General features: G+C 48.9%; 1 protein-coding gene across 2 annotated transcripts in view; it reads right to left on the bottom strand.

The window, feature by feature from the left end:
• The window catches only part of CLPB (ClpB family mitochondrial disaggregase), a 1,099,187-nt gene that overhangs the window by 179,201 nt on the left and 904,778 nt on the right, over positions 1 to 15,208 (bottom strand). The window lies entirely within an intron of this gene.

The raw sequence follows: 15,208 nt of genomic DNA, 5'->3' as shown, positions 1-15,208 counted from the left end.
GCAGTCTCCAGGGGAGTGATTAGCTGTATTGCCGGTGAGGTGCACTTTGACTAAAGTGTCACTACGAGACCCTCAACTCCTCCAGACCATAGGGCACATTAGAGCCTTATAAAAAATACTACATACCATTGAGTAAATCGTATGTATTACTAGTGCACGCACAGTAGGTGCGGCACCCGTTTACTTCACACGTTACCTTATTTATAGGTCACCTAGCAGTGGTACACACAGGGTTGGTCCCTGGGTGGTCCTGAGGAAGAGCTTTGGGGAGGCTCGAAACATGTCGACTTACGCTAGGGACGCTTAACTCATCATGGTTATGTTGTCTTTTCCTAATAGATACCCCAGTTTTTAAACATACCAACTAGGAGCAAGAATAAAGTAATTCGCCCACTAGTTAGGTATTTTTAACCCATTTTTTCACTGCACTACACATTTATTTCACTTAAGTGCTCCTACCTAACTTCGCAAGTCGTAGCATGCCTCAATCCGCAGTGGATTGAGAGGACCCCTATGATGAAGCATGTCACCAAGGAGAAACCTGGTGAGTGAGGGGACTATAGAAAGAAAGTTTTCTTTCCCACCAGTAGACCTTTCCACTCTACCTGAGAGGAAGTCTCTTTTCTCACTTAGCTGAGTTCCAATTTCCGGTATCCCTTTTTTTGCGTTCATTAATAAAATATAAATACATTATATATAGCTTAATAATTACTAAAGCATTTTATATATTTTTACTTGAGGTGAAAATTTATTTTTTTATTTAACCTACAGAAAAATGTTTTCTATTTAATATATTTAAATTAGTTAAAGATTTAATTAAACATTTAGTTGAGAGTGCTGTAGCATTTTTTATTTTATTTTACAGGTAAAATAAATATATACAATTAATTTAGCATAAAATATTACATGATAATAATAATAAAATGCGGCATGCACAAGACAGATTGGGGTGGGAGGTACAAAGCCCTGTGGATTGCGCCTCAGAGGCTCCGGGGGCCGCGGAAAATCCTTTGAAGAGGCCAGGAGAGTCCTGGTAAGAGGGGGCGGACATTGTGACCGCCACACGGAATTGTGTTCTGGATGCTGGTTGGGAGGCAGCTGTTCCCTTCAAGAAATAGCATTGGGAGAGTGAGGGCCCTGAAAGATTACTAGAGTGATAGTGAGGAAGCAGCATCTGCTGCGAGACGTCTGTGGCAACTGTGCCATGGAGGTGTGAAGAGTGGCAGCAGGAGGCATCTCTACTATCTTCCCCTCAGGAACTGGGGCCCTGGGTACACACAATGAGGAGGCCCCCCTTCCCCTGGATGGTGGATCTTCATGGCACCCTCACCTGCACCGCAGGAACGTTCCCTGAAGGACTTATACCGGTATGGCACATTCCACCTGTGCCTGGGGAGTGTTATTTGGCCCTGCGCTGGTGGGTGTCCTGTGGACCACCCTGCTGACAGTAGCCCCATGTCAAGTCTCTGACCGGTGAGACTGCTCTTTCACCCCTTTGAGAGACCGGTGGGATTGGGTGGCAAGGCGAAGTATACATCTTGCCCCTGATGGGGCAGTGAGGACCTGCTCATGTCCCATTAGTGGAGTTGCAGAAGACTTTCCAGGTGTCCTGCCTTGCCTAGGCTGCACAGACGGGGAAAACAAGAACCAAACAGAGGGGGGCCCCACCTGAGGCTCCTGACCTCTGTCGTGGTGCTGCAACCAAAGATGGCGATACTGTCTCACCTATGGACCCCATACAGCTGCAGCTAGACAAGATCCTAGCGGCCATAGCTGATACTAAGGCCACCCTTCAACAAGATATAGCCACTGTAACCGTGGGCCTCGGCTTATTGCGAGTGGAACACCGTAAGTTGGCGGATGAGTCGAAGGAGTGGAGACTTTCATCAAGGAACTCAAACCTGAATACTTACAAGTCAAATGTACAATCTGAGTGACAGGGTTCAGCTTCTCGAATGACGCGCAGAAGATGCAGAAGGTCGCAATAGACAGAAGAATATTAGGGTGGTTGGCCTTATGGGAGGGTTGGAAAGGGTGATACCGTGGCCTATCTTGAGGGCTGGCTGCGAACAGAGGCCTGCTTTTTCGCAATGGAATGGGCCCATCGGTCCCATTGCGGCAGACGGTCCCGGGCGGGCCCCACCAAACCGGTGGGGGTCAGGTTGCTGCTCGACAGAGAGAGAGATATCCTACTACAGAGGACACGTTCGGGGGGCCCCTTTGTGGTAGACAATGGCAGGGTTTCCATATTCTCGGACTTTACAGCAGTTGTGCAGGCCAGAAGGGCCACATTTCTGGAGGTTAAAAATCCCCTCTGTGACAATGGTATACAGTACTCCCTGATGTTCCCCTCCAAGCTCCGGTTTGCACTTGACAGCTCTACATATTTCTGCGAGTATCCGGAGTCAGCCTGGGCGTGGCTAGAGGCATATAGGGTGGGGACTGCCCTCCCGATAGCGCGCTCAAGATCATTGGCACCAGGCGGAGGGGTGCAGCCCCAGGAGCGGCCCATCTCCCTTACAGACCGACCTGGAACGAGCAGCAGCACTGCAGGCAGTGACAGATATTGGGTCAGTGCATAAGAAGACCTCAGGGTGGGCTCCTTCTCAGAACATAAATGAGGTCTGACGCGGTGTCCTCACATGGTGATGAGACTGGTAACACCCCAGACAGCCGACGACCTGGTTTGATATCCTTTATTATGTGTAGCCCTGCTAATGCGAAGATGGGGGGTCCTGGTGGAGGGGGTTTGCCTAAGATACATACCCTCTCATGTTCCTTGATTGCATCACATTGTGTGTGGTACTGCTTGACTGCCGGCGGAACTTTGACTCTGTTTAACATGTGTTGGGCCGGTACTGCATGGAACTGGTGCACCCATCTTGGCCTGCGCCGCACAGGGAGGCCCTTGCAGGCTGACTGGGGGAGGTATTCATTTAAAGTATATTCAAATTAATCGGTTTGGATGGCCCGCCGCTGCTGAGCTGGACTGGGGTTGGGGAGTTATTGCTGGGGATTGTTCATGACCTTCTCTTTTTTCTCTATTCTTCTTGCTTGCACAGGGACCACACGATCTGCTACGGGACTGGGGGTAGGAGGGGCCTCGGGGACAACGGAAGGTATGGTCCCCTGTGATTTTAAATGCTGACCTCTGACAGGCATTTATACTTCTGTCATGGAATATGAGAGGGATGGGTTTGGCCTCCACGAGATATAGTATCCATAGGTACCTCAGGCGAAGGGGAGTACAGGGGGCCGTGCTCCTGGAGACGTACCTCGTTGGGGCCGAGATAGGATAGACTGATTGAAATGAAGATTGCGGGCCAGCTCTCTGCCACTTCCTACTTGGTCTATGCCAGGGGGACCTTGATATGGATTAGGCCAGGAACCCATTTGAGCTCACCCGCTCAGTTATAGATGGGGAAGGTAGAGATGTCTTCCTGGAGGGCAGATTGTTCGGGTAGTAAATTACACTGGGGAGCATCTATGGCCCCAATCAAGATCAAATTGCTGCTGGGTGGCGTTTTTAATTGTGTGCTGGATGAACAACTGGACCGCTAGAATCCCCCGCTGGTAGGGGCAATGGAAAGCAAGCTGGCGCAGGGACTGCCAGAATGGGTGGGACATTGGGGAATGGTAGAAATCTGGAGGACCCAGCATGGGGAAATGCATGACTTCTCATATTTCTCTTATACCCATAGCGTACACACCTGGCTAGATCTCTTTATGTGCTCCCAAAGACTTACCCAAAATATCGTCCATTCAGAATATTTAGGATGCCCTTTGTCCGGTCAAAGTCAAAGGAACTTATTGAGCGCACAAATCACCAAAAAGGTCTCATGGCGCTTGCGGGACTCCAGTAGACTGGCGGTCAAATCTAGACAGTGTTATTTCTGATCAAAAAGCCACGTCTTTAATTCCTTCCGAAAACGCTTGTGATCGGCGATGGAGAGAAGATGAGATGGAAGCTTATTCCAGAGGTAGGGGGCAAGAAAGGAGAAGGATCGTCCCCCACTCTGTACAGTGCGAACTCGTAGTGGGGTAAGAAGAGATTTTGAACTGGATCTTAACATTCTTCACGGCTGGTACCTGTTGAGGTTTTTTTGTTAAATAACAGGGCCCAGTTCCATATATGATCTTATGGGTGAGGAATAGCATTTTAAAATGGCCTCTCTTTCTTACAGGAAGCCAGTGGAGGGACCTCAGACTGGAGGTTGAGGGGGATCTCGGTGGAAGATTTAAGAGAAGTCTAGCAGCAGTGTTCTGCAGGATCTGCAGTTTGGAAAAGAGATCTTCATGTAGGGAAGCTAATAAGGCGTTCCCATAGTCCAAACGGTTTACAATTAGACCCTGCACCAGAGGTTTCCTGGATTCAATAGGTAACCATTTGAAGATTTTACGTAGTTTCCGCAGGATCCCACAGCAAATACCCAACACAAGATTGAGATGACTTTTCATGGACAGTTTTTTGTCAATAGTTATTCCAAGATTACGCACTGCTAGTTTAGGGCACAGCCATATTTTACTGGGGTTTAAACCGGTGGGGGTGTGCCCAACTGTCCCTACATGGCGGCTCAAACGGGCCTCTCTGGAAGACGCATGTTATCATAATATCTTTAGCAGGTGTGATCTCAGACTATTTCACTCAAAACCAGGTTTCCGCATCCTCGGGTATAGTGGCATGGGAGGCCTTTCAGGTCATGATACGGGGTCATTGTATTGGTCAAACAGCCAGTACCCAGAAGGAGTTGAATAAGGAACTCCAGATTCTGGAGGATAAACTGCATACCCAGGATAATGCTGCTAGTAGCCGGCCAGAAACACTGGACGAGATCCGGAAGACGAGAGAACAGCACAAAGCTACCCTGGAGAGGCTATGCAACCATGATTAAAAGCAGTATATTAATAGGGCACACAGCAAGGAGAAGATGGGCCAGACTATTGTCATGGCTAATCAGACCGGAATCTAAGGGGGCCCCATCACACACATCCGGCATGGAGATGGTCTGCCCTTGTACTCACCCACCTCCATTGAAATGGAGTTCTGCCATTATTATGTAGGTTTATATGCTACCCCTGTGCTTCTCTCGGTGGAGGCTTGGTCTGCCTTTTTAGCAACTATATCACTGAATAGATTACTTGAAGAGCACCACAAGGAATTGGGGGCTCCATCTCTGTCCAAGAGATCTGAGCGGCTATCAAGAGGATGGCGAGGGGCAAAACACCAGGACCTGACGGCCTTCCGACCGAGTTCTATGCAGCCTATGCAGGGACCTTCGCTCCGCGGCTTGAAAAAATATATGAAAACTCCATTCAGTTTGACACTCTCCCAATCAATCAATCAGTGGTTTATAGAGCGCGCTACTCACCCGTGAGGGTCTCCAGGCGCTGGGGGGGAGCAGATCCGGGTCAGTCGAAGAGCCTGGTCTTGAGGTCCCTCCTGAATGTGTGAAGGGTTGGGGAGCGTCTGATGTTGACCGGGAGCTTGTTCCAGGTTTTGGCTGCGATGTAGGAGAAAGCTCTCCCGCCGGTTCTGTTTCTGCAATTGCGGGGGACCTCTGCCAGGGCGAGGTTGGCGGAGTGGAGGTTCCTCTTGTGTATGTGGAAACATACTCTGTTGTTGAGGTATTTGGGTCCAATGTTGTTGAGGGATTTGTAGGCGTGGGTGAGGAGTTTGAAGGTGGCCCTGTTCTCGACGGGGAGCCAGTGGAGGCTTCGTAGGTGTTGGGTCATATGTTCGTGGCGCAGTGTCCCTAGGACATGCCTGGCTGCAGCGTTGTGGATGGTTTGGAGTTTGTGTAGAAGAGTTTTGTTGATTCCGGCGTAGAGGGTGTTTCCGTAGTCTAGTCTGCTGGTTATGAGAATTCACTAACGAAGCCGTGGTTGTCCTCCTGCCCTAGACGAAGACACAGAAAGCCCATGTCACCGAGTTCCACCCCCTCTCTATGATAGATCTAGACTTCAAGTAAGGTGTTGGACCTCCGACTACTCCCACACCTGCGGGCATTGGTTCATGAAGAGCAGAGCGGTTTTATCCCCACCCGCAACGCCTCTCAAAATATTAGGCAACTTTATCATGTGATGTATCATCCCGAAGTCCTCACGAATCAGGACTCAGTACTGATGTCAGTGGACCGTGAAAAGGCGTTTTACACAGTGCGATGGGACTTTCTATTTGAGGTAATGACACAGATGGGCTAGGAGAGAATTGAGTTAAGTGGGTAAAATTGCTATGCACTGTTCAGACAGCCAAGATCAACAGTGGCACCACGCTCTCCTCACAATACTGGATATGCAGGGGTACGAGGCAGGGATGCCCGCTGTCCCAGTTGCTGTTCGACCTGGCTATTGAGCCTCTAGAGGAACGTTTTAAACAAGAGGGTCGGGGCAGCGGTGTGATGGCCGAGGAATTAGAACATATTATGTCCCTCTGCGTGGATTATATACTTCTCTACTTGAGCGATGATACCTCGGGCGCTGCCAGAGCCTTAGAGCTCCTGTGGGATTTTGAAGTGGCGTCTGGCCTCTGGGTTAATAAGACCAAGACCCACAAATTCCCTCATTCTCATGGGACGGTGCAACCACTGGGTCTTCCTTCGGACCTGATGTGGTCGCCCACCTCTTTTTGATATTTGGGGACCCAGATTTTTCATACATTGGAGGCATTGTGGGGAGGGGTCTCCGCTCTCCGAGGTCTTGTTTTGCTTTCTGGCGCTCACTTAAGCTGCCCGTTATGGCTCGGATATCGGTCTCTAAAATGACTAAACTCCAGAGGCTCCTATATTTTTTCACAAATTTGCCGGTTGGGGTGCCAGTCTTGTAGTTTAAGCAACTGGACACCCATAACATGGGATGGGAGCTGGCATAGGGTGTCTCTGGCTGTCCTTTGGTGACCTCCGGAAGAGGGGGATGTTTAGGTGTCCCAGACTTCGAGCTTTATTTCTTACCTTCCCAACTCCAGTGGATTACACTATGACTGGATGGGGCTAATCAAGGCGAGCTGGGGATAACTCGGCATTCGGCACACATGGAAACTCTACTGGCAAAACTGCTTTGCTCATCAGTGGCTATCCAACGTCAAGGGGTGCTGTTGTCTACAGCGTTGAAATGTTGGCACAGATGCGTCCTAAAAACTGCAGGAACTCCATTGTATGGCCCGGTGTTGCCCTTAGTGTTGTTTCCTCATGGTGAACCCCTCTCATATTTTACTGATGGAAATTGTCGGCCTGGAAAGATGCCGGGTTGGTTACAGGCGGGACTGCTATCAGCAGGGCGCCTTAGAAGACCTGAAGGAGCATTATAATTTGCAGTCGGGTCAATTTCTTACACATGAAGCACTGACACTAGCGTTCCGGGACATGTGGGCCGGAAAGCGGGAGGAACCCGCAACCCACACCTGCAGTTATTGGTCTCAATGGGCACAGCTAGACACCTGGTAACCTGGTTTTATTGATTTCTCTCGGGTAAGGTCCGCAGCCCCTTAACTACTTTGCAGCACAAATGGGAAAGAATCCTTTAGCAAGAGTAATCAGACCCCGAGTGGCAGAAAATATTTGCCTCCCCGCCAAAAATCTCTAGGAACACAAGGTTGAAATACCTCCAATTTAATTATGTACACATGACATACATGACACCACATAGAATCCAGGTAGTTTACGGAGCCGAACCTCGCCCCGGCCCTAGATGCTGACACTTAGATGCTGACTTTGCTCATATGCTGTGATGTTGCCCCTGAATGCAACCCTATTGGGAGGAGGTGCTCTCTGCTCTAAACTCCATGCTTGGGCGCAACCCCCAGCCCGTTCCATGGAGGCTTGTATTTTGGGGATGTTCTCGAGGCCGAACAAACAAAAAGTTGGCACAAGGTTTATGGACCTAGTGCTAGCGAGAAGGCGCATAGCTATGACCTGGAAATCGGCAGTTGAACAGGGTCCAGGGTTGGAGGGCAGACATGACCCAGTGGGCAAGAGCTGAACAAAGGGTGCTGGTCAGGGAAGAGGCTAGAGGGTTGAGGATCTGCCCTATAGCGGATCTATGGACTGAAGTGTTGGGGGCATGGGAGAATGGCCCCGGGGAAGACCTGGAGGTGAGTAATCACTGGCCTGGAGAGGAGGAAGCTGGGGCACCGAGGTGATGAGGTAGCTGAGAAATAAGTCGAGTAGCACACATAGGACCCTTGTCTTGGTGTTCTGCCCAGATGTAGCAAATGGAGGAGTACAGATCCCCTCGCCACCCAGAGATGGACGCCTGGACCCCCACGCCCCACACCTATCTCCCTGATAACAGACGGTCACTTCCCACATGCATTAGAGGTGGCTCGCGCTATGTTGATTAGGTCCCTCCTATGTGCTTGTTCCCCTGTTTCCTTGTACTATTTTTTCTTTATGTTTTCACACTGTTTGTTTTCACACTGTTTATTAGAAAATTGGCACTTCACTTTCCCTCAAATGTGTTTTTATCTTTTCCATTGTATTGTTTATATACCCCTCTTCATAAAAGCAAGTGGAGATCTCCTGAGAACAGTAACTGTGTGGATTGATGATAATAATTGGACATGAACAAACTAGAGTGTTATTCACTGAAAATACGTTTGTTTTACGCTTTAAATTTGTTATCCCATGACACACTGCAGAAATTTCTTAAAGTTTAAAATGCCAATAAGCAGAACTTAAAAATTAAAAAATGAACATAGACATATTTTTACTAATGTATTTTAAAGTTTAATAAACGTTATATTTTTCCTATTCTTTACCTCAGGGAGATATAACCCAACCGTGGAGTTTTCCTATGGAAAGTATAGAGAAAAATAAAAAAGTTTATTTAACTCAGAAAAACTAGTTAAACTACAGTTTCATGTTTTTGAGGGAGATAGATGGCAATAAAAGTATATAAGCTCGTTCATATTGGATGGCTCGAGACAGCACACTGCCGGAGATGAAAAGGGAGATCTGATCCATATCAACATTGGGCTGCAGAGAGGTTCAATAGTTCAGGCAGTAAAATGAAAGGGTGTAATGTTGGGTGATGGACTGAAGTCAAAGATATCACTTTAGGAGAATCATGGAATAACCCACTGAGAGGAATGCAAGGAGCATGGTGGTTTACTCCAGATAAAGAGACATGGTTGAGGGAAATAGCCATAAGCATGAATCAATAGATTTTCTAATACGTAAGAAGATTGACCATAAAAGTTTCAGAAAATACAGACAACCTATGTGGCTTACCCTGAGGTTCGATAATATGTGGTTGGTAAAGTCTTATGGCAATAAATTATATTTTCTTTTACCTACTTGTGTGAAGATGCACCATGACACATGGAGGTGTTTGAACCATTTGCCCAAAAAAAATCTAATAAGAAGAATGTATTAAACCAAGCAGCACCACTTTAAAGGGTTTAGTGTAAAAGGAATCAGAGATATAGCAAAATAAATTAAGAGGGCTGTGTCTAGGTATATGAAAGAGGTAGATATGCTTGGGCATCACCATCCTCATATACTTCAATGCCTAAAACCAGGAACCAGTTCCTAAACAAGCATTTGCAATGCAATAGGTCTCGCATTAGGAAAGTTTGAGCTATTGGTCTTGTAAATGACACATTTTTTATTTATGTGTTGGTTTTGAAAATAGCGAAATTAATAGCTTTGCCATTTGCAATGCCAATACTTTTATTGTTTGCAAATGTGACACCTATAGCATTTGTAATGCAACATGTTTTGTATTTATGTGACTTAGATGTATTGATATTACAAATAACAATGGCTTTTAATTTTTCTAAATAATTAATACTTAAATAAAAGTTATTGTAATTTATAATGGCAATAGCTTAAACTTTTGTAAATAACTTTTGTGAAGATTATGTTCAGTGTATTTTATTGTGACGAAAATCCAAGAACAGAAGTGAAATATTAACATCTTTTTATGACATTTGTAATAAAGCTTGAAACATTGAGAGAAAATATTTGAACCAGTTGTTGTTGAATGGTTGCACAGATTGATGCTGTGTTGGCGCTCAGTGATGTTGTGGTGGCGACGAGTGATGCTGTGGCGTTCAGTGATGCAGTGGTGGCGCATAGTGATGTTGTGGTGCCCCTGAGTGATGCTGTGGTACCCCTGAGTGATGCTGTGGTGATGCAATGGATAGAGTGAGTGGGATAGATAGCTAGAGGGAGGGCGAAAGATAGCTAGAGGGAGGGCGATAGATGTAATGTAAAAATCACTTATATAGCGCAAAAACTGTCACCCTATGGGTATCCTGGCGCTTTTAGAAATGGTGATGGTCAGCACGTTACCAGCCCGTAATAGGCAGTGAAAGAACTAGTTTTCCATCCTAGGAAACAACCAGGTTTTCAGATTCTTTCTGAAACAGGTCCATGAACTGGCCTGTCTGATGGTCTGGGGCAGCTAGAGGGAGGGCGAAAGATAATTAGAGTGAGGGCGATAGGTAGATAGATAGAGTGAGGGCGATAGATAGATAGCGTGAGGGCGATAGGTAGATAGCGTGAGGGCGATAGGTAGATAGCGTGAGGGCGATAGATAGAGTGAGGGCGATAGATAGATGTGTGTGTGTGGTTGTGTGTGTGGTTGTGTGTGTTGTTGGGTGTGTGGTTGGGTGTGTGGTTGGGTGTGTGGTTGGGTGTGTGGTTGGGTGTGTGGTTGGGTGTGTGGTTGGGTGTGTGGTTGGGTGTGGTTGGCTGTGCGTGTGGCTGTGCGTGTGGCTGTGCGTGTGCCTGAGCGTGTGGTTGAGCGTGCGGTTGAGCGTGTGGTTGAGCATGTGGTTGAGTGTGTGGTGAGCGTGTGGTGAGCGTGTGGTGAGCGTGTGGTTGAGCGTGTGGTTGAGCATGTGGTTGAGCGTGTGGTTGTGCATGTGATTTTGCGTGTAGTTGTGCGTGTAGTTATGTTTGTGTGTGGGGTGATGTTTGTGTGTGGGGTGATGTTTGTGTGTGGAGTGATGTTTGTGTGGTTGTGTATGTGTGGTTGTGTGTGTTTGTGTGGTTGTGTGTGCAGTTGTATGTGTGTGTGTGCGTGGTTGTATGTATGTGTGTGTGCGGTTACAGAAGGATGTATGTGGAAGAGAGCAGCAGATCAGCACAGCAGAAGAGAACAGGGAGTTAAAGAAGGAGGCGGGTGGAGGAGAACAGCAGATCGGTACAGGAGAAGAGAACAGAACAGGGAGCTAGCGAGGGAGGCGGTGGAAGAGAGCAGCAGATCAGTACGGGAGAATAGAAGAGAACGGGGAATTAGAGAAGGAGGTGGGTGGAAGAGAGCAGCAGATCAGCACAGCAAAAGAGAACAGGGAGTTAAAGAAGGAGGCGGGTGGAAGAGAGCAGCAGATCAGCACAGGAGAAGAGAACAGGGAGTTAAAGAAGGAGGTGGGCTGGAAGAGAGCAGCAGATCAGCACAGTAAAAGAGAACAGTTAGTTCAAGAAGGAGGTGGGGTGGAAGAGAGCAGCAGATCAGCACTGGAAAAGAGAAGAGAACAGGGAGTTAGAGAAGGAGGCACGGTGGAAGAGAGCAGCATATCAGCACGAGAGAAGAGAAGAGAACAAGGAGTTAGAGAAGGAGGTGGGTGGAAGAGAGGAACAGATCAGCACAGCAGAAGAGAACAGGGAGTTAAAGAAGGAGGTGGGGTGGAAGAGAGCAGCAGATCAGCACAGGAGAAGAGAATAGAACAAGGAGTTAGAGAAGGAGGTGGGTGGAAGAGAGGAACAGATCAGCACAGCAGAAGAGAACAGGGAGTTAAAGAAGGAGGTGGGGTGGAAGAGAGCAGCAGATCAGCACAGGAGAAGAGAATAGAACAGGGAGTTAGAGAAGGAGGCGGGTGGAAGAGAGCAGCAGATCAGCACGGGAGAACAGAACAGAGAGTTTCAAGTAGGAGGAGGGTGGAAGAGAGTAGGAGATCAGCACAGGAGAAGAGAAGAGAACAGGGAGTTAAAGAAGGATGTGGGGTGGAAGAGAGCAGCAGATCAGCACAGCAAAAGAGAACAGGGAGTTAAAGAAGGAGGCGGGTGGAAGAGACAGAAGATTCGCACAGGAGAAAAGAACAGAGTTAAAGAACTAGGCGGTGTGGAAGAGAGCAGCAGATCAGCACAGGAGTAGAGAACAGGGAGTTAGAAAAGGAGGCGGGAGGAAGAGAACAGCAGATCAGCATGGGAGAAGAGAACAGGGAGTTAGAGAAGCAGGTGGTGGAAGGAAACAGCAGATCAGCACAGGAGAAAAGAACAGAGTTAAAGAAGGAGGCGGGTGGAAGAGAGCAGCAGATCAGCACAGGTGAAGAGAACATGGATATAAAGAAAAAGGCGGGTGGAAGCGAGCAGCAGATCAGCTTGGGAGAAGAGAACAAGGAGTTGGAGAGGGAGGTGGGTGGAAGAGAGCAGCATAACAGCGCAGCAGAAGAGAACATAGAGTTAAAGAAGGAGGCGGGTGGAAGAGAGCAGCAGATCAGCACAGGAGAAGAGAACATGGATATAAAGAAGGAGGTGGGGTGGAAGAGAGCAGCAGTTCAGCACAGGAGAAGAGAACAGGGAGTTAAGGAAGGAAGCGGGTGGATGAGAGCAGCAGATCAGCACAGGAGAAGAGAACAGGGAGTTAGAGAAGGAGGCGGGGTGAAAGAGAACAGCAGATCAGAACAGGAGAAGAGAAGCGAACAGGGAGTTAAAGAAGGAGCTGGGGTGGACGAGAGCAGCAGATCAGCACAGGAGAAGATAATAGGGAGTTAGAGAAGGGGGCGGGTGGAAGAGAGCAGATCAGCACAGGAGAACAGAACAGGGAGTTAAAGAAGGAGGCGGTGGAAGAGAACAGCAGTTCAGCACAGGAGAAGAGAACAGGGAGTTAAGGAAGGAAGCGGGTGGAAGAGAACAACATATTAGCACAGGAGAAGAGAACAGGGAGTTAGAGAAGGAGGCGGGGTGAAAGAACAGCAGATCAGCACAGGAGAAGAGAAGCAAACAGGGAGTTAAAGAAGGAGTTGGGGTGGACGAGAGCAGCAGATCAGCACAGGAGAAGATAACAGGGAGTTACAGAAGGAGGCGGGTAGAAGAGAACAGCAGATCAGCACAGGAGAAGAGACCAGGGAGTTAAAGAAGGAGGTGGGTGGATGAGAGCAGCAGATCAGCACAGGAGAAGAGAACATGGAGTTAAAGAAGGAGGCGGCGTGGAAGAGAGCAGCAGATCAGCAAAAGAGAACAGAGTTAAAGAAGGAGGCGGTGGAAGAGAACAGCAGATCAGCACAGGAGAAGAGAAGAGAAGAGGGAGTTAGAGAAGGAGGTGGGTGGAAGAGAGGGAGGGCGATAGATAGATAGAGGGAGGGTGGGCGATAGAGTGAGGGCGATAGATAGAGGGAGGGCGATAGATAGAAGGAGGGCGATAGATAGAGGGAGGGCGATAGATAGAGGGAGGGAGGGGGATAGATAGAAGGAGGGCTATCGATATAGAGGGAGGGTGATAGATAGATAGAGTGAGGGAGGGCGATAGATAGAGTGAGGGAGGGCAATAGATAGATAGAGGTAGGGCGATAGAGTGAGTGAGGGCGGTAGAGTGAGTGAGGGCGGTAGAGAGAGTGAGGGCGGTAAAGTGAGGGCGGTAAAGTGAGGGCGGTAAAGTGAGGGCGGTAGAGTGAGGGCGGTAGAGGGAGGGCGGTAAAGTGAGGGAGGGCGGTAGAGGGAGGGCGGTAGAGGGAGGTCGGTAGAGGGAGGGCAGTAGAGGGAGGGCGGTAGAGTGGTGATGGTGTGTGAGAGGGTGAGGGTGTGTGAGGGTGTGTGTGAATGAGGGTGTGTGAGAGTGAGGGGGTGTGAGGGTGGGTGAGGGGGTGTGAGGGTGTGGGGGTGTGAGTGTGTGGGGGTGTGAGTGTGCGGGGGTGTGTGTGGTGAGGGAGTGGGGGTGTGAGGGAGTGGGGGTGTGAGGGAGTTTGAGAGTGAGGGGATGTGAGGGTGAAGGTATGTGAGGGTGAGGGTGTGTGAGGGTGTGTGAGGTTGAGAGGGTGTGTGGGTGAGGGTATGTGAGGATGAGGGGGGTGAGGGGGTGAGAGGGTGAGTGAGGGGGTGGGAGGGTGGGTGAGGGGGGTGAGAGGGTGTGTGAGGGTGAGAGGGTGTGTGAGGGTGAGGGGTGAGAGGGTGTGTGAGGGTGAGGGGGTGTGTGAGGGTGAGTGAGGGTGAGAGGGCGGGTGAGGGGGAGAGGGCGGGTGAGGGTGAGTGAGGGGCTGTGAGGGTGAGAGGACGGGTGAGGGTGAGTGAGGGGCTGTGAGGGTGAGAGGACGGGTGGGGGTGAGAGGGGGTGAGAGTGAGTGAGACTGTGAGAGAGTGTGAGTGAGGGTGTGTGAGGGTGAGGGTAAGGGTGATGGGTTGTGAGGGTGAGGGGGTGTGGGGTTGAGGGGGTGTGTGGGTGAGGGTATGTGAGGGTGAGGGTATGTGAGGGTGAGGAGGTGTGAGGTTGAGAGGGTGTGAGGTTGAGGGGGTGTGAGGTTGAGGGGGTGTGAGGGTATGTGAGGGTGAGGGGGTGTGAGGTTGAGGGGGTGTGAGGGTGAGGGGTGTGAGGGTGTGAGGGTGAGGGGGTGTGAGGGTGGGGTGTGTGAGGGTTGTGAGGGTGAGTGAGGGTGTGTGGGTGAGTGAGGGTGTGTGAAGGTGAGGGGGCTGAGGGGGTGTGAGAGGGTGTGTGAGGGTGCTGAAGGGACGTGAAATAGCGTGTCCCATCTGTAATGTACTGGTCGGTGAAATAACGTGTTTTGCGAGTGCTGAATGGGACCTTATAAGTGTTGAGTCACAGATATTGGCAACGTTTTTAAGGTATGTTGTAGAGCAACGTATCTGCTGTGTTCAGTACTGTAAAGTTTGTGTGCAAGTTGTGCTTAGTATAGTGACGTGAGGGCAGTGGCATGGTGTGGAATGTCATGGTGAGTTGTGATATGGTGTGTAATGTTTTTAAAATTAAATACATTTTTTTGTTGTGTGTTATTTTTCTATATTTACTGCTCAATCAAATATTAACCTATGGACGGGCTGGAACATTGTGTATGGTATTTCCACCGAAAACAAAGTGAATGCTCTTTGTTGTACTTACTGTACTGCAAATGCTGGTAAATGAAAGCCAACGTGAATATCTATTTAGCAGTGAAACTTGTATGTGTTTGCGCATTACCTTGCAATCCGCACCTTCGTTTAGCTTGCAAATCCAGTAAGTGAGGAAGGGGGCGGGAGTAAAGACAGCAGGGACAATG

This window comes from Lissotriton helveticus, chromosome 8, assembly GCF_964261635.1.
Source record: "Lissotriton helveticus chromosome 8, aLisHel1.1, whole genome shotgun sequence".
Classification (NCBI taxonomy): Eukaryota; Metazoa; Chordata; class Amphibia; order Caudata; family Salamandridae; genus Lissotriton; species Lissotriton helveticus.
Note: the sequence above shows the minus strand (reverse complement) of the source record. Positions and strands in the feature narration are given on the sequence as shown.